This window comes from Ursus maritimus, unplaced genomic scaffold (assembly GCF_017311325.1).
Source record: "Ursus maritimus isolate PB19 unplaced genomic scaffold, ASM1731132v1 scaffold_18, whole genome shotgun sequence".
NCBI classification, from domain to species: Eukaryota; Metazoa; Chordata; class Mammalia; order Carnivora; family Ursidae; genus Ursus; species Ursus maritimus.
This window is the reverse complement of record NW_024424230.1, coordinates 22,599,380-22,621,901: the sequence shown is the minus strand read 5'-3', so window position 1 is coordinate 22,621,901 and position 22,522 is coordinate 22,599,380. Positions and strand designations below refer to the sequence as shown.

The 22,522-nt window shown below is 42.6% G+C and overlaps 1 pseudogene; it reads left to right on the top strand.

Moving 5' to 3' along the window:
• The first annotated feature begins 16,545 nt into the window (after positions 1-16,545).
• LOC103665217 lies at positions 16,546-18,201 on the top strand (annotated as a pseudogene).
• Positions 18,202-22,522: the final 4,321 nt, after the last annotated feature.

Here is a 22,522-nt window from a genome sequence, read left to right as displayed (position 1 = left end):
AATGTGGTGGTAAATTACAGGAAGGGAAAAAAAAGGCCATCAATAGCTGGGGCATCACGAACAGGGATGTGGGTGACATGTATTTTGCCTGGTGAATTAGGCAGGGGCCAGATCACATAATATCTTATTACCCTTGTTAAGGGTTTTAAAATTTTATCTCAATAGAAATTTATTGCAATAGTGCAATAGAAAGCAATTAGAGTGTTTTAAGCAGGGAAATGTGAAGATTCAGTGTTTGTTAATAAAAGATCATTCTGGAGACTCTTTGGAGAAGGGAGGCCAGATAGGAGAGCTTTAGTAATCCTGGGGATTGCTGACGGTGGTCAGGCTAGGGGGCGACAATGTAGATGGATGGGCTTGAGGGTTATTTTGAAAGTAGAACTTACAGAATTAGGTGATTGGTTGAATATAAGCCCTGAAGGAAAAGAAGGGACCAAGGTTGACTCCCGGTTTTCTGGCATGAGCCATTGCATGGAGGAAAGGGCCATTTACCAAGATGGCAAAAGCTGGAGGAGGAGCCTATTGAGGGCTTGGGGCCAAGAGGATCAAGAGTTGGATTTGGACAGAGCAAGGTTAAGATGCTCACGAGACATAGCATCTCATAGCAGAGAGCAGATAGGCAGTTGGATGGTCTATCTGAAGCCCAGAAGGGAGGTTTCTCCTGGAGGTTTGTATTTGAGAGCCTTTGGCACATAAAGGGCTGTGGACAGTTTGAGATTGCCAGGGGAGATAATGATGAGAGGTGTGAGGAAGGCCCAGGTCCCAGGCCCCAATTAACTCCAATAATGTTCATAGAACAGAGCTCACAAAGCAGGCTGGGGGAATGAATAGCCAGAAAGGCAGAAGGCAAGCTGGGAAGTGGGGTGTGGAGTCACAGAAGCCACAAAAAGGCAGTTTTTCAAAAACAGAACACAGTTACTGAGAAGGCCAGGAAGATTTTGGTAGGAATAGGATTGCTGATATGCCTGATAACAGCGTCTTTCATAGGTTGCAGGAGGTAGGGGCTAGCTTGGAGTAAGTAGAAGAATAAAGGCAAAATGGGAAATTGGAGATGGGATATGTAGACAATTCTTATGAGTAGCTGGGCTGTGAAGGAGAGGAGAGAAGTAGAGAAATCTCTGGGTTGAGGAACATATCTTGGTTTTAATTTTGGCTTCTTTGTTTTTATTTTAGGATTGGAGAGAACAGAGCCTATTTGGAGGCTGATAGAAAGCAGGTTGAAGATACTTGAAGGAGTGAGAGGCATTATTGATGTAATCAGTTCCCAACAAGGTGAGAAGCAGAGGGACCCAGGGTACGCGGGGCTGGGGTGAGCTTTTTGAGGCTGGAGCAAATGTAGCAAGAGGAAGCAAGAAGATGGGTGGAGACAGGCAAAGGGAGTCGGTGGTGAAGAGGAGCAGATGTTTGCTTCTGGTGGACTTCTGGTTGGTGTCCTTATGAAGGAAGATGAGCATCTCTGGAAAGTGAAGAGCTGGGTAAATCTGTCTGAATTATAAGAGGTGTGAAGAAGGGATAAAATAATCATTGTGGGGGACAGGAGAGCAAACTCACAACAGAGACAGTGAGGGAAAAAACCTCAAACTTTTTTGCTTGTCATTCACTTATACAAATACTCCCTATTACATGCCGTGCTGAATGAGACGTATTTCCTGTCTGCATGTTGCTCACTGGAGGCATGGCCATAAATATTGCACATAATTGAAATGTGATTAATGCAGAAACGGAAGAATGCAGAGTGGACTGTGGGAGAAAGGAGAGGCATCGAAAGGAGAGGCAGTCTGTGTGTTGGGATGTGTTGGCACTGGTTATAAAAGGTGTTTCCGGAGGAGAAGACATCTGAGTGAGCTGAGAACAGAAAATTAAGAGTTAGACAAAAGACCAGAAAGCTGGAGAAATTCTGGAAAGTTCGAGGAGAGTGGAGTCTCACGTGAAGGTGGGATGGGAAGTGGTAAGTGACGGGGCTGGAGGGCTGGACGGAGGCAGATCCTGGAGGCAGAATGCGTGTAAGGAGCTCACATTGGCTTCCATGTGTGTTGGGGAGCTAATGCAGGGCTGTATGCAGGGTGGCAGCTGGACCACCCTCATCATGGATCACTGGCTATTGTGAAGAGAGATTTGAAGGAGCAGGGAGTGCAACCAGATGGAGAGATCAGGGGCGCCTGGGTGGCACAGCGGTTAAGCATCTGCCTTTGGCTCAGGGCGTGATCCCGGTGTTGTGGGATCGAGCCCCACATCAGGCTCTTCCGCTATGAGCCTGCTTCTTCCTCTCCCACTCCCCCTGCTTGTGTTCCCTCTCTCGCTGGCTGTCTCTATCTCTGTCGAATAAATAAAATCTTTAAAAAAAAAAAAAGATGGAGAGATCAGTTAGCAAGCTCTGGCAGTAGTCCAGATGAGAGGAGGGTCAGATGACCTCGACTGTCCCTCCACCTTTGCATTCGTCCCTTGAGATTAAACGTCCCAGGCAGGAATTTCCTGTTGGTCAGACCTAGCTCATTTCCTAGTGCCTGGGCTGGGGAGAGGGGGTATCTGCCCTTCTCAGCACATCAGCAGAACATAGAGCCTTGCCTCCCAGTTATCCCCCTAAATTAAGGAAGTCCACCCAAATAGACAGTTTTTGTCGTTGCCGCTGAGCAGACAAAATAATGCCAGATGTCTGCTATATTCTGTAACTAGAACTAGTCATTCTCTCACTTTCCTTTTCATGCAGCCATATGCTTTGCAGATTTCTTCATATTTATAAGTATACACTTACCTCTTTCTTTCCAGCTGCTGCATGATCACGTTCCTAATACATGTATCTCAAAATACGGTTGGTCTGGCTCTTCTGGACTCAGCCAAGAAGGTGTAACTCTGACTTTGAATCATTTATTTCCTAGTTTGAGACCAAGGCCAGGCCAATTCTAGTGTCATAGCTCTGACCACGGAATGAATCACAGTTTATCACTACATCTTTCTGAGTTTGTCTTCCAGGTAGACACAGAAAAATTTGAGCTTAAGTAGTCCCAATCCAGGGGCTCAAGGTGACCACCAGACTTCGTTTCTTCCTTCCTACACAGCATCTAGAAACTCTCTCCGGGCAATAATCTGGGCACAAATATAAGCACAGAGCTCATGTTGTTTGTTTCCCCTCTCTCAGGGATCACAGTCCTTGGTTGCCTGGTGCCTCATGTGTGAGAACTCCTGTCTCATGAATGTTGTCCCTTTGTTTGTTTGTTTGTTTCTGGGAGAAGGGTAAATCTAGTCTCTTTCCCTTCATCTTGGCTGGAACTAGAAGTCTCTTGTGCTGAATTACTGGTTTATGTATCAACCTAATCTCATTGGAAAAATCGGACAACTTCCTTGCCTTTTTCTATTGTCCATGTAAATTGTATAAAATATCTATTCCTTGAAAATATGGTAAACATCTGTAAAACTGTGTAGGTTTAGATTTTTTTATTGTTTTTGTTTTCTGATTTTTGTGTTGAAACAAGAAGGAATAATTTTATTCCTCATTCTATTTTTTAAAAAGATTTTTAAATTTATTTGAGAGAGAGAGAGAGAGCATGAGTGAAAGGATTAGAGGGAGAGGAAGAGGGAGAGAAAATCTCAAGCCGACTCTGTGTTGAGCATAGAGCCTGATGTGGGTCTTGATCTTACAACCCTGAGATCATGACCTGAGCTGAAACCAAGAGTCAGACGTTCAATCAATTGTGCCACCCAGGTGTCCCTTTCTCATTCTATTTTTAAATTATTATTTTCTTTTTCAAAATGTCCTTCTTTTTGTGCTGATTTGTGCATTTTTCATTTGTCTAGCAATTCAAACTCTGCATCTAGGTTTTTAAAAAGATAGGCATATGGTTATCCATATATGCTTTTATGATCTTTATGACTTCTATATCTGTAGTTGGATCCCCCTTTTCCCCACGATTTGTTTTATTTGTATCTTTTACTAGTCGTTCCAGGAAATTGGCTCTGATGGGGCCATGTTGCCAGAAGGTTGTGGTGCTCTGATTGGCTGGGCCTGAGTCATGTGCTTTTTCCCTGGAGGCAGCGTGGTATTGCTCCCGAGACAGGGGGAGGGTGGTTTCCCGGGATATGTTTAGGGTTCAGCTCTCCGAACAAAGTGAGTGTGTGCTGGAAACAAAATACTCACGAGTGTCCTGATTAAAGCTTGCAAACCAATTTGTGAAATGGGAATAAAATGAGTAAGTACTTTGAGCCATCAAACTGGTGTACTTAGACAATGTAGTCAGGTTTTTATCTGCTACTATGAAACAAGGACACATGATAACATTTTCTCTCAGGAGAGATTATATACATTCTTCCACAGAGATCAAACTTCTCCAGTTAACCTAAGGGCAAGCATTTCCCGGCTGCTGTGTGTGGAATGGAGCAGTAGGGTCAGAGCGAGGTCAGCAGGTGCCCTCTCCAGCTCTCACACTGACAGTTCAAGCCGCTGGTGACTGTGGTGACAGAAACCAGATGCAGAGATAGTTGAATCTGTACCTGGATTAGCCCAGAGTTAGGCTGTCGCTGAGGTTTTGCTGAGTCTTTCACCTTCTTCATGCTTCGCCTGGCAAGGATATATGCCTCCGGCAGCTCGCTGAGGCTGGCCGGTGATGGTGAGTGCCCTGGGGTCTGTACCCTGAGCCGGTTCCTCTGGTGTTCCCCGATCCTTTATCCAGAATGTAATAACCCCACCAGCACCCATACCTTGCACTTACATATACAGCTCTTTATAAATGTAAGGAGCTTCTTCAGTTTGCCCAACACTAAATCTTTGATGTAATAATTGCACACACATTGCGTTTCATTTCAAATGAAATTACAGGCCACTCCTCATAAAGCAGGCTGGTACTTTTTCTCTGAATTTCCTTTCCCACAGGATCATTCATTCAGCCAGGAAGTCTTGTCCCTTCTGTTCCATCCTTTCCTGTTCCACAGACATTTATTGGGTACCTCTCACACGCCGGACCCCGTGTGGGGTGCTGTGGCTGTGGGAGGAAACTCCTATATCTCATGCTTTTTCTTTTTTTTTTATGTAATAATTCTTTATTATATTATGTCAGTCACCATACAGTACATCCCTAGTTTTTGATGTAAAGTTCCATGATTCGTTACTTGCATATAACACCCAGTGCACCATGCGATACGTGCCCTCCTTAATACCCATCACCGGCCTATCCCATTCCCCCCCCGCCAAACCCTCAGTTTGTTTCCCAGAGTCCATAGTCTCTCATGGTTCACTCCCCCTTCTGTTTACCGCCCCTTTCTTCTCCTCATGATTTTCTGTATCATCGTGGGGAGATGTGATGAAGTTGCTGAGACCAGTGCCAGGGACGGGGTTTGGGGATAGCAGGAGGGAAGCTGGGGGCATCCCTCCAGTTTTCAGCCCACTTAAGCTCTTCAGCCAGGCCCATACATCCCTTGCCTGGCCTTTGGTGGGCCTGACCTTCTATTTCTATCACTTGCCCTGCACTCCATCCGCCCCACCAGGGCCACAGTAATCTGTAAGATCACACCCCTACGGTCTTCTTTCTGGGCTGCTGTCCTCCTGCTTAAACAAGGCTCTTTTGAACCTTCCCACCCAAGTCTCCTCTCTGAAGAAAAGAGTACATGCAACATTCTGTGGCCTGGGGATCATGGTTGAATAGACAAATTCTGCAAATTTGCAAAACAAACATTTTTTAAATGAATCCTTGTGTGTTGTCTTTAAGAGACTTCAAGCTTTTGCCTTGCATAACATACTTCTGAGTGTTTAATGTAATCATCTTAAAACGATTTATGGTTCAAGTTTTCAATCTCTGCACGTAACCCCACCGCCACCTTTCAAAAATGTGATCCATTAGAAATATGCTTCTAGTTTCTTCTGTGGCTTCTCATATCCTCTGGCCTGCCAGTGTGTGTTCCCAGGGACATGGTAACTGTGAAAAGCTGGACTTAGAGAATTCAAACCAAAATTCTTAGCCTGGCTATCCGGGCCTCCAGCAAGCTGCCCTCCTGGCTTCAAAATGGTCTTCTCCAAACCCATCTACTCAGAAATGCCCCATCAGCATGGTCAGGCAGCCCATCACGTTGCCCCCCATGGTGACATCCCCTGATCTTCAAGGCTGTGGTTGCTACCCCCAAAGGCCTGGCAATTTGGGTGAATACAGCTGTTTCCCACAGTTTCATCCCATCACAGGCGTAGGTAAGGGCGCCAGTGCTTTTTCTTCCTTTGTCTTTTTCCCTTCCCAGCTTCCTCTTTTCTTTTCTGCCCTTTCTTCACTTCCTCCTCCTCCTCTCCCTCTTCCTTCCTCTCCTCTTCTTTACAGAAAAAAAGTAGTACAAGTATTCTCCCCTTGATAAATTATGGAATCATTTCTATCACTCTTTTTTCCTATTCACTTTTCCCATGAAAGTGTAAGATGATCATACTTCCCAGGGTCCTAGGTTCACCTGTCATCCTCGCATAATTATCAGTACTTCTCCTTTCACTCTCAAAAATGTCTGGGTTAGGATGATGGTTTCTGTCACCGCCGCACTGTCATGGGAACCTACTCCTGGTAAATATGTTGGTGGAGTTGGGAACATCGATCTGGGGGGGTGACCCCACACCCCCTCCAAGCACCTCCCACAAAGAACGGCAGAGAATGGATGAATCAATTCAAAATGACCATTTTTCCATATGTCCTACTATTGAACTTTTCAAGTTGTGACTATAGATACATAGAATCTCCAAGTTAGTGATTTAAAGATTAGTAACATTGTAGATGAACTAATCAAACTTTTCTGTGTGGCAAATTGTATATAGTCTTTACCGTGTTTTTCAGTAATTGATGGTGGGAAGTGAGTTCTGATAGCCTGACAGTAATCTAACAAACCACCACATTTTGTGATCACGTGTAACTTTTCAAACAGGTTTACTTCCACTACCTCATTCTCATAACCTTGTGAGGGAGAGAGAGAACATGGGTGTCATTGTTACCCATTCTGTGGATGAAGAAACTGAGACTTCAGATTTCGCTGATTTGCTTCTGATCACATGGTAAGTAAGTAGCTCCTAGTTATGTTTCCTTCGAACCAGGTGTTTTTTTAAATTTTTTATTTAATTTTTAAAAATTTTTTACTTGAGTAAAAAAACTAATGTTACATTAGTTTCAGGCCTACAACCTAGTGATTTGACAAGTGTAAACATTATGTTATCCTCACCACAACCATGGTGATCATCTGTGGGGTTTTGTCACTATTACAATATTGTTGCTCTATTCTTTATCCTCTGCCTTTTATTCCATGACTTACTCATTCCATAATTGGAAGCCTGGCTCTTTCTGTCCCCTCACCCGTTTACCCCACCCACCCTTCCCCTCTGGTAACCATCAGTTTATGCTCTATATTTATAGCTCTGGTTCTGCTTTTATTTGCCTATTCATTTGTTTGTTTAAGATTCTACTTAGTGGAACTTAAGATTCCACTGAGTGGAATCACATGGTATCTGTCTTACTCTTTCTGATGTGTTTCACTTAGCATAATACCCTCCAGATCTGTCCACGTTTCTCAAATGGCACAATCTCATCCTTTTTTATGGCTGGTAAACCAGGTGTTCTTTTATTTCAGCATAGGCTGAGATAAAAGAGAAACTCCCCTATTTTAGTAGTTTGAGAAAATAAAGACTTAACTTCTCACATCAAATCTGCTGTGAAATAGCAGCCTCCTTTTACTTATATCTATGTCACTGGGAATATCAGAATTCCAAGGTCACTGAAGCAGGAGGCCATTGATGGAGAAAGTCCCTAGCTCTTAATGCCTCAACTCGGAAGGACACCAGGTATTTCTGCCCATAGCTATTGGTCAGAACAAATCACACAGCCTTGACCCAAAGTACAAAGAAGACTGAGATTCTAGAGGAGCCCATGGAAGATCCGGTGACCATTAAGTATTTCTGTCACAGTCACCCACATGTAAATCATCCAGGAAGTCTTTAATAAGCACACACTTCAGGTAAAATACCATATTGTTTGAAACTTGCTTGAATATACTATAAGGAAAAAAAACGTGTGGAGGACTGAAAGATGAAAGAAAATTGGCAAAATGTTGTTAACCAATCGAGGTGACTGACGAATACATAGGAATTCATGATATTATTCTATTTTGGGGTAACTTTCCATTATAAAAAATGTAGGGGTGCCCGGGTGGCTTAGTTAGTTAAGCGTCTGCCTTCTGCTCAGGTCATGATCTCAGGGTCCTGGGATTGAGCCCCGCATTGGACTCCCTGCTTGGTGGGAATCTGCTTCTCCCTCTCCCTCTCCCCCTCCCCCTGCTTGTGCTCTGTCTCTGTCTCTCTCTCTCTCACGTGAGTAAATAAAAATCTTTTTAAAAATACAAAAAAATAAAAGAAGAATCACTGATCTAAGGAACACTTATTCTGTACATTTAAAGTGAGACTCGGGTGTGAATATTTTACAAAGTCAAGAATATTTATACTATATATACATATCTATATGTATATTAGCTATTGGACTTTTTAGTTTATGAATAATTGATTTTCATTGTGTTCTGATTCCACATTGAGTATTCCTTAACCTTGAGTCTTTTCAATATTGGTGATATCAAGGTGGTCTTGATATTGTCACAAACTAAATGTTCCCTTCCTATGAAGAAGAGAAAATCAGAAGTCTGCTGAGGTTGGAATATTCAATCCTCTCCATTCTGTGTTTTGGAAAGTAGATGATGTGGTTGATATAAAAGGCCATGTATCCTTTGCAGTTTTTTGCTGTCAAGATCAGTTCTATTCCCCTACCCTTGAATTTTGACTCGCCTAGTGACTGCTTTGGCCGATCGAAGGCAGCAGAAGGAGTGTTGTGAAGTTCTAACCATAGGCCCAGGCTTCTCTTCTCAGCCCCTAGTAATCAGAGGCGCTGCAAAGAAGCCCAGTCCAGCTTGCTAGGCTCGAGTGACACCGCTGACAACCGTACCAAACCCTGGGACATGCGAGCGAGGCCACAGAGATCAAACAGCTGCTGCTGGGCATCCAGACAGCTGCAGGTACATGAGGGAGCCCAAGTGAGACCAACAGAAGAACCGCCCCTCTGAGTCCAGTTCACATTGTTGACCCACAGAATCATGAGCAAATCAAATGACTGTTATTTTTACTAAGTTTTTGGAATGGTTTGCTACACCCCAACAGACAACAGATCAGATAGTGTTATACCCACAGACCCGCAAGTCACCGATTAAGATTTTAAAATGTGGCTTTTTTTTTTTCGTAAGTTTTTCTTTTGTCAGTTCTTGGAAATCTTTAGGCTGCACATCTTAGAGATGATAAGAACTGAGTGTCAGAAGTCTCAGAGTTAAAAATATCTATAAGCTGTATTTCCCTCCAAGGAGAACTGGTGCCCTTTATTCACTCAACTTTCGTTTCATCTACTTTTATGATATCTGAATTGCACTAGGATGTGATTTAATTTGGGGCTTGGAAGAGAGTTTACATTGGCATTGGGAGAGTTTTCCTGAGAGATAAACTTTCAAGGAAACACATTGTAATTCAAGGGAAAGTGTATTTCAAACTAGCGTCATTTTGAAAACAACAGAGTTCAGTAGCTGAAACATTAACTGATTCCCCAGATGCTCTTGATGATATTTACCTCTTCTGGGATTAACTCAAGAGCCCCACGAGAAAGGGATAATATCAGATGTTTACTACAGAGGTGATGAAAATAGAACTGAATGGGAAAATTTGATTTGTGCTTGTTTCTTACCATGGCAGTTGGGAGAGGTACGACGTTCTGCAAAATTACACCAAGGACCTAGATTTTAACGAAGCAAATCTTCCCTTCCCTTGTATCAGTCCTCAGGGGGTCAGACAGAGAAACCACTGCTTCCCAACCATTCTGTTCTGAGTCTCTTTGCGTTAAGGGAAATTTGAATGAGAAACTTGCATTCCAGATAAAGCTACACATGTGTCCTAAGGCGATTAAAGCTGTCGTGAATTCCTGAGCTATACCCAGTGAGTCTGAGCATCCTTGGAAATGATTTGCTAAACTGCCATTTTTAAAGTTAAGGTGCCTTTGCTACAGATTGGATCTTGCCTATGAGAGCCAGCCTACAAAAGAATCATGAATTAAAAGGTATCACTTTGGGGTGTGCCTTTTATCTTCAAAATGCTCACTATATCTAGCAGAGTTTACAATCCAGCATCTTTGACCTGAGGTAATCATTTTCAAAGTATATTTTAACCCAGAATAACTGCTTCCCTCTGTATCCAAAAGCCTATATTAAATTTATTTTTAAGTGATGTCGCTCACATCTTTTCTACTAAAAAAAGTCATGAATGAGAAGAAAGGCATTTACCAGGAGAGAAGGCTAAGCACTGTATGGACGTTTGAATGGCAAAGACAGGCAACTCATTCAAGCCTGAAAGCCTGCTGACAAAGACAGCACCTGAAGCAGCAGGCAGCCTTTCAAGAAAATACAAGAGGATTTTGATGAGCTGCGTCTCTGTGCAGGGCCCTGAACCCAGGGTTGCTGTCGACTCCAAAAATAATGAAACGCGGTCCTGTTCCCAGGAGCTTACGGTCTACGTAGTCACGGAAGGCGTAATGCATCTGAGAAGTTAAGAGCAATGGAAGAGGCAAAGAGAAACATGGACAGATATGAGAGATCACAAAAGGGAATGATAAATGTGAAATGAGCCTCTGGGGCATGCTGCAGGAACTCAGATGGAGCAGAGATTGTTGAAGCCTGGACCTGAGGGAAGATCATACGTATACAGTCAGGACAGTTTTGGATCCCGAAGAATGGACGGGATCTGGAAAAGTTGAAAGGGATGGGGAGGTCATTTAGTTTGGAACCAGACAGAGAAATTGGTATATGGGAAGACAAAGGAAAGAGGCAACATAGCATCCGATATGGAGCACATTTGGGAACCCACGAGCAGGAGAGTTCAATTAGAGCAGAGTGAAGCTGGATGCCGATGGACTGTTGGGCAATGAGCGGTATTTGAGCCTGATGATGGAGGCTGTTAGTGCTCAGGGCAGTTGATCTACATTCTCTTGGTAACTGGAATCTTAGATAAATCTTTGGGTGTCTTCAAACATTTGTTAGGATGGCCAAAAGTCTAAGGACTATGTGCGGTCTTGACGAACGGACAGACACTTCCCTAAGAGTTGTAAGTTGATATAAGATGCATCACTCTTTTTACCTTTGGACTGAAAAAGTGATTAGAAGCCCAGCCCATCTGTTTAATTTGGATCAGGTTGAGAACCTTTTTGTACCAAAATATGGGCTTGGCTTTATAATCTAGTCAGGTTTCTCTTGTATAAAACTGAGCATAAAGAAACTAAACACTAATCTTCACCATGCTCTCCCACCAAATATGCTTTTATACACGTGCATTCAAAGGTAATATTCAACATATTTAACATTCAGAAAGTAATATAATGCATGTTATAAATGAGGGCTCCCATTTCTGTTATAATTTCAACAGGAAGGATCTCTGCCTGCAACCCTTCCAATTGTAGTAAGAGAGGACTCAGGCATAGGCAGATTTTCTTAAGTCAAATGTTGGCAAAAATATGCAGAAGGATGAATGTACACAATTCTAGCAGCAGAGAGCGTGTCTCTGTCCCAGCAGAAGAGAATGCAGACTGGATGAGCTCTAGGCTTTTTTAAAATGTGCTCACCATGTTTTCAGTTAGGAAACTATGTTCCAAACTCAGTTATAACCATGTACAGAAAATGGAATATGGTTTTCTACTATCTTGAGCTACTCTATCATCTTTCTAAAATCCCAAGTGAAATAACCCTCTTTGGATATTGTTTTATGTAAAAACGTGGACAAGGTAGATCCTCTTTGCTATAAATGTCAAGATCAGGTGCCCTGGCAGGGAAAGCCAGGCAGGCAGCCTCCATTTCAGTGTTCTATGACCATGATGTCTATTACTATCTGGGCACACTAGCTACTGTTAATTTTTGAGTTAGATAATCAAGGGTTATGGCAGAGAGGTTCAAGTCTTAGAGTGCATTATGATCACTTCTGAAAGGTTCTACCGTGAGTCCTACCCGTAGGGACTCCGATTCAGCTGGGAAGGACTCTGGAACCTTTATTTTTAGCAAATGCCTAAGGCAGGCATTCTGACGCCCAGGAGACTCTGTACTATATACCTTAAGAAACACCAGACTAGGGCTTTAGGTTTCCGGAGATTGTAACTGCTGCTCTTTTGAATGAGGTAGGGAGTGACTAGGGTATAGGGTAGAGGGGAGATAAGGATCGTATTCTTGATAGCTAAATCAAGAAATGAAAACCTCAGTGAGTAGCTTCTTTCTAAAAACTGCTTCAAAATGCCACGGTTCTCTAGAAGCTGTACAAAACAGGAAGCTACTGTGGTTAATTTCTCACAAATTTACAATCAGATTAAGACAGAGGTCATTATGATAGAGACAGCAGGCAGAGAAGTGTGTATGTAGGGAGTGGTGTCATCCTGCCAGTCTTGTAGCTCCAAAACTATTATCATTTATGAATGAAATGAGCACACTGCCAGTTCTGACTCTAGGTCATTAACCAAGGGGGGAAATTTAATAAAATCCCAGACTAATCCAGACAATTGGTGGCCAACGAGAAACTTCCTCATCATGTTCTTGCATTATATTCACTGTTATAACATGCTGATGGATTCAAAGTCAATTATCATGCTAGAGAATACTATGCATGAGTCAGAAGAAATGAGCTAGATTTGCATGTAGCAACATAGATAGATCTCAAAAACAAATGACTGAATTAAAAAGTACAGAGATAGTGAAATACCATTTATGTATAGGACATGCATGCACAACACAATGCTACCTTTTTCCCAAAGCTGAACATATATCTAAGTGATAGTAAATATATATGCAGTAAAAAGACTAAAGCGAGTGCCTCTGTTGGAGGAGGGGAACTTGAGATTGGTGAAGGGTAATGGGAAAAATAACAAACCAAACTGGACCAGCACCTTGTCACAGATCAATGGTGATTGTGGATCTTGAATTGAGAAGTAGCATGGACTCAATTCTGGGTCTCTTAGGGACAAAAGGAAAAATGTTAAAAAGACTTGGTATCTGCCCTTATGGAACTGCAATTTGGTAGGAATTAAATGCGTGAAATAAATATTCATGTTTTAAATAGGAAGTACTATGATAGCTCAGAGAATAGAGAGGAAAAAGAAAAAGAAAAAAATGGCAAGATTTTAAGGCAAAAAAATTTTAAGGCATGTTCTGTGGTGTTTGCCGATGGTCCACAGATGTGTTCCACTGTGTGGCCATCCTTGGAAGTTCCTTGTTTTCGTCGTTTTTTTCAATGGCCTGTAGGAATTAACACCAGCATCGATCTTCCAATCCTGTCTCAGCTCCCAAGGACTATTTTGTTTACTTCATTCTTTTCCATATGCATAGGAGATACGGTTGAACTTTGCTTTAATGAGGAAAACGTTATGTTAACCTAATTTCATTTTTTTCTTCTTATTCTTTTTTTCACACAGCTTTTTAAAAAAATTATTTGCATATAGTTGACATATAATGTTATCTTGGTTTCAGGTGTGAAACCATATGTATCCAAATATACAGATTGGACAAGTTTATACATTAAGCTGTGCTCACCGCAAGTGTAGCTACCATCTGTCGCCGTACAACACTACTACAGTACCATCGACTGTATTCCTTATGCTGTGCCTTTTATTCCTGTGACTTATTCATTCCGAAATGGGAAACCTGTATCTCCCCGTCACCCATTTGTACAGTGCTCAGGCTCTGTGAGGGCGGGCAATATTTGCAAAAATTTCCAGTTCTATCGAACATTAGTGAAGGTAATGTTAACTGCCATAGTAGATATGCCCCCACTATCAGAGGCTGAAAACCAATGTCACAATGCAATGATGGCTCTCCTGGATGACTGGCTCTCCTCCATGCTGTGATTCAGAAACCCAGTTTCCCTCAATCTTGAATCTTTGCCATTTTAAACACATGAATCTCAATTTGCCCCAAGGGTCCTTTCTGTTCCAATCATCTAGAAAAGGAGAAGAACATGCAAGATGATGTTTGGATATTTTTGATTGTCCAAGATTGGAAGAAATATTACATTACTTCCTATTCCCATCCCATTAGCTGGAGCTCAGTGATGGAGCTGACAGGAAGTCTGGGAAAAGTAATATATCTGTATGCTCAGATACATGGGGAGATGGGTCTGCCAGATAACTCTTATTTATTTATTTATTTATTTATTTATTTATTTATTTATTTACATCAAGCTCTTATTCATAAGAGGTGTAGAAATGGGGAATGATAAAGGTCACAGGACATATACCTTTGTTTTCACTTGATACATTTGATGTGTTTCACCAGGAGTTGGATCGAGAGAATCTAGTTGTGCCTCTTTAAAGTCTTCCTCATCAACATTTACTGACCCTAAAACAAAGAAAGCTGCATGGACAGAACCACTGTATGTGTGAAAAGGTCTAGCAGTTCTTTACTTAAAAACGTATTCTGGTGTGTGCCCCGCGGGGACAGTGATCAGCTTTACTCCTCTCTGCCCTTCAGCTGCCCTGTCTCAGTTCTCAGAGCCAGTATCTAGATGTCTAAATCTTCTGGTCTCGGTGAAATTTTGTAGATTTTACCCTGACCTGCCCACACCTTTGAGACTTACCTGGCCCTTTATGCCTTCGCTAATTTCTTTGGCCTTCACTTTTTGATAGTCTGAATTTCTCTGCCTAGTTGTTTCAACGCAGGCTGTGCCTGTGTGAACTTTCCTTCCAACTTGTGTGAGTCAATGATCAAGGCGTAGCTAAGACGTAGTTTTGGGTTGTGGTTTAAGTCCTGGCTCGTGTTATTTTGATGCTCTCTTCACCTCAATGTGACTGGGATTTCTAGGTGAACTAATTGTTGGGATTTCTAGGTGAAATCCCTACGGAAGAGCTTAATATTTTATCCCGCATGTATTTGCCCTTGGTGAGAAAAGTGCTGAGTCATCTAGATATTTAAAATAAAAATTTAAATTTGAATCATGAAAGGAAGTTCTCCTGGGGACATACACTCCAGTGTTTCTGCCACATGTTTAGAAATTTGTTCATCATATTTGCTAACTGTTCATCAAAATGCTAAGGAGGGAACTGAGCCAAGTTTTCGGCACAGGCATAGGGAAGTCAATGCAACTGAGTAGAAACTTTGTTCCTTAGGCTAAGCTGGGGTCTACAACATGTGCAGGCAGGTAATCAATTCATGATGCAAATATTGATAATCTGTGTTTCTCTCCCACATTGACATGAACTGTTCAATCATATATAGTGCAATAATTTGACAGGTCAAATTCAGCCCAGTGCCTATTTTGGTAAATCAAGTTTTACTGGAACCCAGCAACACTTATGCCTTCACATATTATCTCTGGTTGTTTTCATGCTACAGTGGCAGAGCTGAGGTTGGTGTAACAGAGACCGTAGGGCCCTCAAAGCCTGTAAGATTTACTCTCTGGCCCTTCACAGAAGAAATTCACCTACCCCCGCTTTAGCAGAATACATTGAAAGCCTTATATAATTCCGAACACGGAATAGATGGCAAATCAATGAGTTGTCTGTCCCAATCTTCTTTTGGTCATATTGTTTCTTCTACCTGGAATGTTTTGACTCTCCAATCATTTCTTTATTTACCCGCAAGTATTCATCACGTGCCTGTTATGTGGTGGGTGCTGCTCTTGGTGCTGGGACACTGTAGATGACACGCAGAATCTCTGTCCTCATGGAGCTCACATTCTCCTGGGGTGGGGAGACAAGAGACAGATGAACAAGTAGCTAACATCGTGTCTCCCCATGATTTACATCATGAAGGTAAGTAAAGCTGGGTACAGAGGTCTCTGCCTGTTTAATTCCTACTCAACCCCAAGGGCTTGCTGAAGCCCACCTTCCTTCATGAGATCATCCTGGGTCTCCCTATTTGCTCTTTGCCCCTCTCCCTCCCTGTAAAGTCACAGCTCTTTTTATTTTGCATTTTTAAGGCATTTATGTCATTCTACCGTCAATTGGAACTCTTTGTTGATGTTTTTCTTCTCCGCCATAGATTGTGAGGCCATAACAAAGGCAATGAAGCAATTGTTTGTTTCTCAACAGCAACTAACACTGTGTCTGAAAGTTGCTAGGAAGTCCATAAATATCTCCAATAATGTTCTAATGATGTAGGTTTTCAGTACACAACATTTTGATGCATCCCCCTCACAGTCTGTAGTCTTCCTGAGTTTGTGGCCGTCACCGTGACCCGGCATCACTTACACCCATAGAAAGAGGGACTTTCTCACATTTTCAGAAGCTGAGATCCCTTCAGGAATTAACTACACCCACAGGCCCATCTGGACCTTAAGATTTATCTTTTGATAAAGAAATGAGATAAAATCTTCTTCATTGATAACACCCTGAATTTACCCCCAGTAAGGGGAAAAATTCAACCAAGTGAGAGGCAGAAAGGGGCTACATCTCCGGGGCTCCTTTAGCCCCGCACCCCCTGCAGTGCCTGCCTCGGGGGTCCTGCGCCATCCGCCGTGGGCAGGTGGCCAGCGCTTTTCGGTGGGTGGGTGGAATGCAGCCCACCCTGCTTGGCGTTGCAGGCCGATCTCGCCGGAGCCCTGGGAGCGGTGACGTGGGGCAGCTCTGCGCCTGCGCGCGGCTAACGCTGCAACACCTGGCGCTCCAAGAGGGACCAGGACAACCGCAACCCCAAGAAGGCGGCCCCGGCCCCAGGAGCCCGCGTGGCCCAGCCCCGCAGCCGGGGCCCAAGACACGACGGGTTGCACGTCTTCAGATCTTCTTTACCTGATGAGCATGTCCCTGTTCCTCACTGGAAAGCAAGCAGTAAACAGCCCGAACGTACCATTCATGCGGAGGAAGCAGCAGAGACTCAAAAGAGGCCAGCTCGATCTGAAAAGAACAGCACATGGGAAAGCCTGGCTTTGAACTCAGCTCTTGCCTTCCGTGGACCAAGAAAACCGCTGGTACCTCTTGATTCTCCAGTGGATGGGTTTTGGCGTCACCACACACCATGGACGTAACAATTCTACTAGAAGATGACAAGCCAGTGAGTGTGAATGAAGCGCCAGACTACCCTGAGGACGTTGGCGCGGACCTCAAGGAANNGTAAGCCAACCGTGGGTTGGTTACGTGAAGAACCGGCCATCCATCCCTCAGAGCGTGAGGGCTGCCTTTGTGGACTGGCTAGGTGTAGGAGAAGGGTATGAACTGCAGGTGCCTTTAGCTGTGAACTACACTGGTAGGTTCCTCTCACCCCTGTCTGCGTGGAGAGGAAAACTTGAGCTTGGGGGCACTGATGCGATGCTGTTAGCCTCAGAGTTTGCAGAAATACAGCCCTCTCCCTGGAAGTAGCGGAGTCTGTGAACGTTACAGGTGATATCCGCACCAAGAGACAAGTTCTGGGAATGAAACACCTAGGTGTTTTGTTTTTTGTAGGATTTTATTTATGGATTGGAGAGAGAGAGACAGAGATAGCAAGAGAGAGCAGGAGCAGGGAGAAGAGGGAGAAGCAGGCTCCTGCTGAGCAGGGAGCCTGATGTGAGGCTCATGACCTGAGCCGAAGGCAGACGCTTAACCCACTGAGCCACCCAGGCGCCCTGGATCACTGAGTTTTGAAAGTGCTTTGCTTTTGACCTTGCAGCACCTACAGTAAATTGGCTTCTTGACCAATATTTTCTTCACCAGCAGCCTGCAAACTGCAAAGTTGAAAGTTCAGCAATGTTTGGGGGAGAATTAACTTTGATGGATGCTAACCCACGCCTCAAGTATTTGCCATCAGTTATTTGCTGGAGTGGCCTTTCATTGAGCATGCCACACAACCATAGGACAAAGCTGGAGTGAATCTTTAGTTTGAAAGACTGTCTATACCCTGGAACGTCTTCAGCCCTATCTCATGGACCGTCACCACACCTACCTCAAAGTACCACCACAGACACAACAGACAATAAGAGAAGAAAACAAAAGTGCAAAGCATTATGGTGTTTCTCTCCTCAGCCTCCCAGAGACACTAAATGTGTAACAGTGAAAGACTGCTTTTGTTTTCTAAGATGTAAATCACTCCGAGTATATGGTGTATAGTTTTTCTAAGGTTTTACCTTTATAATCATGTCTGAATACAGAAGTTACAGTCAAGTACAAATTGTTTTAGTTTGTATATCTTTTGTACATGTAACTATCTTAGATATTTGGCTAATTTTATTTATTTATTTTTTAAAGTAGGCTCCATGCCCAATGTGAGGCTTGAAGTCATGACCCTAAGATCAAGAGTCGAATGCTGTACTGACTGAGCCAGGAAGGTGTCCAATATTTGGCTGATTTTAAGTGGTTTTGCTAAAGTATCAATGATGCCAGCTGTCAGCATCATAAGCATTAATAAATGGATTTGGAAAATTTGGAAAGAAAAAAGGGAGAAAGGGAAGAAGTTGCACAACTAGTTACCAAACAGGTAATTAAATGAGAAATTCTTGGCTTTTTTGCTGCTGTGTTAAGACACGGACACGCGTGCACACCCACATACCCTTCAGAGTTCATGAGCTGGTCTGCTGGGAGGAAAACAGGTTACTTTGTTGGAAAGAAACCAGGCTTGGCGGTTGATTAATCAGTGCTCAGGGACGAGCCAATTTCTCCCATGCGTGGGATGAATAGGGTTATTCAGGAAAAGGCATCTGGGCAGGAAATGGGGGAGTTGTGGCTAACAGAACTGGGCTAGCCCCTGAGAGTGGAAGGGAGATGTGTCATCAGAACAAATGAGCATCATCTAGGTGAGGGAGAGGCCAAAGGTGCTTGTAGGTGAGTGAAGAGGAAATGAAGAGTTGCGACCTGTTATCAATTAGCAGGGTTCTCAGGGCAAAGCCACAAGCAGAGATGGGCTGTGGGTCCTGTATCGCACTCATCACTGAGCCCTCCATGGAAGAGCTGCGTCCCTGTGACCTTCGGCCTAGAAGTGACTCATTCTGTTATTGCCTTATTCTCCTCAGCACCATTACCAACTTTCCTCACTATTTCTCAGCACTGGAGGGAAAGAGCCAGTATTGAGGATCTATAATGGCTAATAAAACAATAAAATTCCAGATGTCTTTAGTTTCTATCTCAGGACACCCAATTCAACAGAAATAGAAAATCTGGGAATTTCTGTTCACTGAGGGAGTGTTTCTATCTTGGAGACATGACAGCAGCCAACTTGCTGTGGGAACTTTGGTGAGATTCTTTCCTCAGCCCACAGTGTAAGCCTTCCCTTTGAACTTGGGAGGGTTTCCTGGATGACCCAAGCTTGTTCCCTCTCTGCTACCATCATATGTCTTTGAACAAAGCAGTCAAGGACTCTGGTCTCGGGATGCAGGCTGTGTTCTTGAGGAAAAACCTCTTTTCTGGAACAACCTGCAGACACTAGGAGAGGAGCAGCCTCTGGGACAGATGGTGTAGCACGTGGTCAGGCGATGGGTTTGCTTGCCCTGTGGGTTTATACCCCTGTGTATGTAAAGGCTTTCCCATGAGGCTTGTACCTTCAGATCCTCACTTATGTGCATATTGATAAGATGACACTGATTTCATTCCTAGGATTGTATGTCCATATTTCTAGTAAAAGTCTAAGTTTCTCAACTGAGCTGGTAGGAAAAAATGTGATCTTTGGAAAGTGAAGACAATCTGTACACACTAGCTGTGACCCTGTGACTATCTATGATGACCAGCGTAATGACATTTTCCCTATAGTAAATATAAGTAGCTTTGTATACTATCAAGTATCACTAATATAGTAAGAGGTATTAACTGAACATTTACCATGTGCCTGGCACTAATGTCAAGCCCTTTAAAGATATAACATTTACAATAACACTATGTGGTAATAATATGATTACTATTATCCCCATTTTATAGATGAGAAAAGTGAGGCTTAGTTTAAATAAGCTTCCCAAAGATTCATAGCTAGCAGGAGGCAGATTCTACAAACCTAATTCCAGAATGCCTCTTAGCCTCTATGGAATAATCACCCCTGTTCACACAACTAAAAGGTGAAGGATGGGGGTTCAAACCCAGGCAATCTGACACAGGGTCCTCACCCTCTCTCATGCATTATGTTTATAGTTTTGTTTGCGTTTACACATAATTTCACCAGATGTGCTGTATCGAGCGCTAGCTCTTTTTCTTCTTGGGGACAGGTGGAATTCAGAAGAAATCATAGTCCATTGCAAAGTAGCTATGGACTCTCTGGTGCAAATTAGTTACATGTAGTTATGGGAAAATGAGACTCCGTATTTATTGTGTTTAGATGCAGTAATAGTCATAGGCAATTTTTGAAATTCACATTTGTAAACAAATGTGGCAGCAAGAATGCAATGGTATCTATTTCAAACACTAGCAAGTTGCACTGATATTTTTGATACTGTGTAACAATGGATTCAACTCTAAGAGGGACAAGTAAAATGCAGTCAATGGAGTGAGGTCATTGTCAATGATGTCTTACCTTAAGTGATGAACTTATTAACATTATGTACAATTTATGAACAATTTCATCTATGACTTTTCAAAGTCATCTAAAATATTTCATATTTCAGACTTTTTGGTCAGATCTGTACTATAGGAAATTAACAGCAACAGAGTCCTCATCTTTCTTTATATTGAATGTCAGGAAATACACAGAGAGGGTTTATAATTTGTGATAAAAATTAGAAATAGTCAAATGCAGCTTGCTTGTAACATTTTCTTCCACGTGATTGACCAGCAGATAGGTTTTTCTGTTTAGTTAACAAAGAGAAGAGGTTTATAACACAGTTTCTGGAAAAAAGGAATTTGAGATCCAAGTAATCTGCTTCATAATTTTCCTTTAATACAAATGAAGTGAATTCATTCTCCTATTTAATCGTTTCCACTCTCAGGTGACTTCTATCATTCTATTTGCACAGCATTTGCCAGAAGTTTATTTAAGCCATGTCTTAGTCTGAATCTAAAATTCCACAAAATAAATGACCAGATAGGCCCTGGGCAAAATGACGAAGTAGGATTCTGTAGATCCTGAGTTCAGGCTCTTGACCTGCCACCCTGTTTCTATGCGTACCATCCTGAAAGCCCGTTGAAAGGGTGCAGAGGCCTTCAAGGTAGTGGTCCGTGTGATGGTAGCTATTCGTTCAACATGTGTTTTTGTCTGCCTTCCAGACACATGGTAGATTGCACTTCCTGGCTTCCTTGGAGTCTGGAGGGACCATGTGACCAGTTCTGGCCAATGAGTTATATTTGGATGTGTGTGTCTTGTCTTGTCCTTTTCTTTTTTCTTTTCTCTTTTCTTTTCTTTTCTTTTCTTTTCTTTCTAAGATTTTATTTATTTATTTGACAGAAAGAGAGTGAGAGCACAAGCTGGGAGATGGAGAGGGAGAAGCAGGGTCCCTGCTGAGCAGAAATCCTGATGCAGGGCTTGATCCCGGAACCCCGGGATCATGACCTGAGCCGAAGGCAGCCACTTAACTGACTGAGCCACTCAGGCACCCCTTGTGTGTGTCACTTCTTATCAGAGCATTGTATTGAGAGTGCACTGCCCTCCAGAGCTTTCTTTCCCTCTGCCCCTCTTTTCCTCAGCAAGAAGCATTATACAGCTGTCCTAATAGTTTGCTTTGTAGGATGGGGATATCATGGAAAAGAGCTGACACAAGAATTATGTAATGTGCACAAGAAATCAACTTTTTTGTTCATTTTAAACCACTGAGATACATTTGGGGGGGGGGCGGGGCACGGGATGTTACCAGAACATAATAAGCAAGCCTGGCATGGGGCCAGTATTACCTGTTATATATATGGAATAGCCAAGCCCAAGAATCATCAGGATAGAAGTAAGGAACAATAAGGGGGAGGGATGGGGAGACGTTCCTTTTATATTAAGCTTTATTATAAAGCTATGGTCATTAAAATAGTGTAGTATTGTTAATATCATAAATGAAATAGACAATGAAAGAGAAAACCAGACCTCAGAAGCAGCCCCAAGTGTGTTGGGAAATTCTGTATTTGACATAGGTGATGTTGCAAATCACTAAGGAAAAGTAGAATAGTCAAGAAACGGTGCTGGAAAAGTTGGTGTTCCATATGAGGAAAAAATAAATTTAGCTTCCTAACTCATGCACAAAAACCAATTCCCAGGTGGATTAATGAGTTAGATGTGAAAGGTAAGATTTAAAAACTTTATTGAAAGCTTCGAGTAGGGAAAGGATTCTTAAAAGAGATAAGAAGATTGATAAGTTCGATTACATTAAAATTAAGTCAAAATCTTCCATCAAAATATATGGAAAGATAAGCCATATACAGCAATGTATATAACTTGCAGAATATTAAATATCAGAAAAAAAGATAACTGAATGATAATTCTCTTCGTAGGCCTAAGATCACAGCCATTTCACAAAAGAGGAAGCACAAATGGCAAGGAGAGATAAGAAAAGACCCTCACATATCATTAGTTATCAGGAGAATGTAAATTAAGTGCACATAAAATCTCAAAAATTGCGAAGTCTGCCAATAGCAGCATAAATGTGGGTGTGATCTATGGGAAT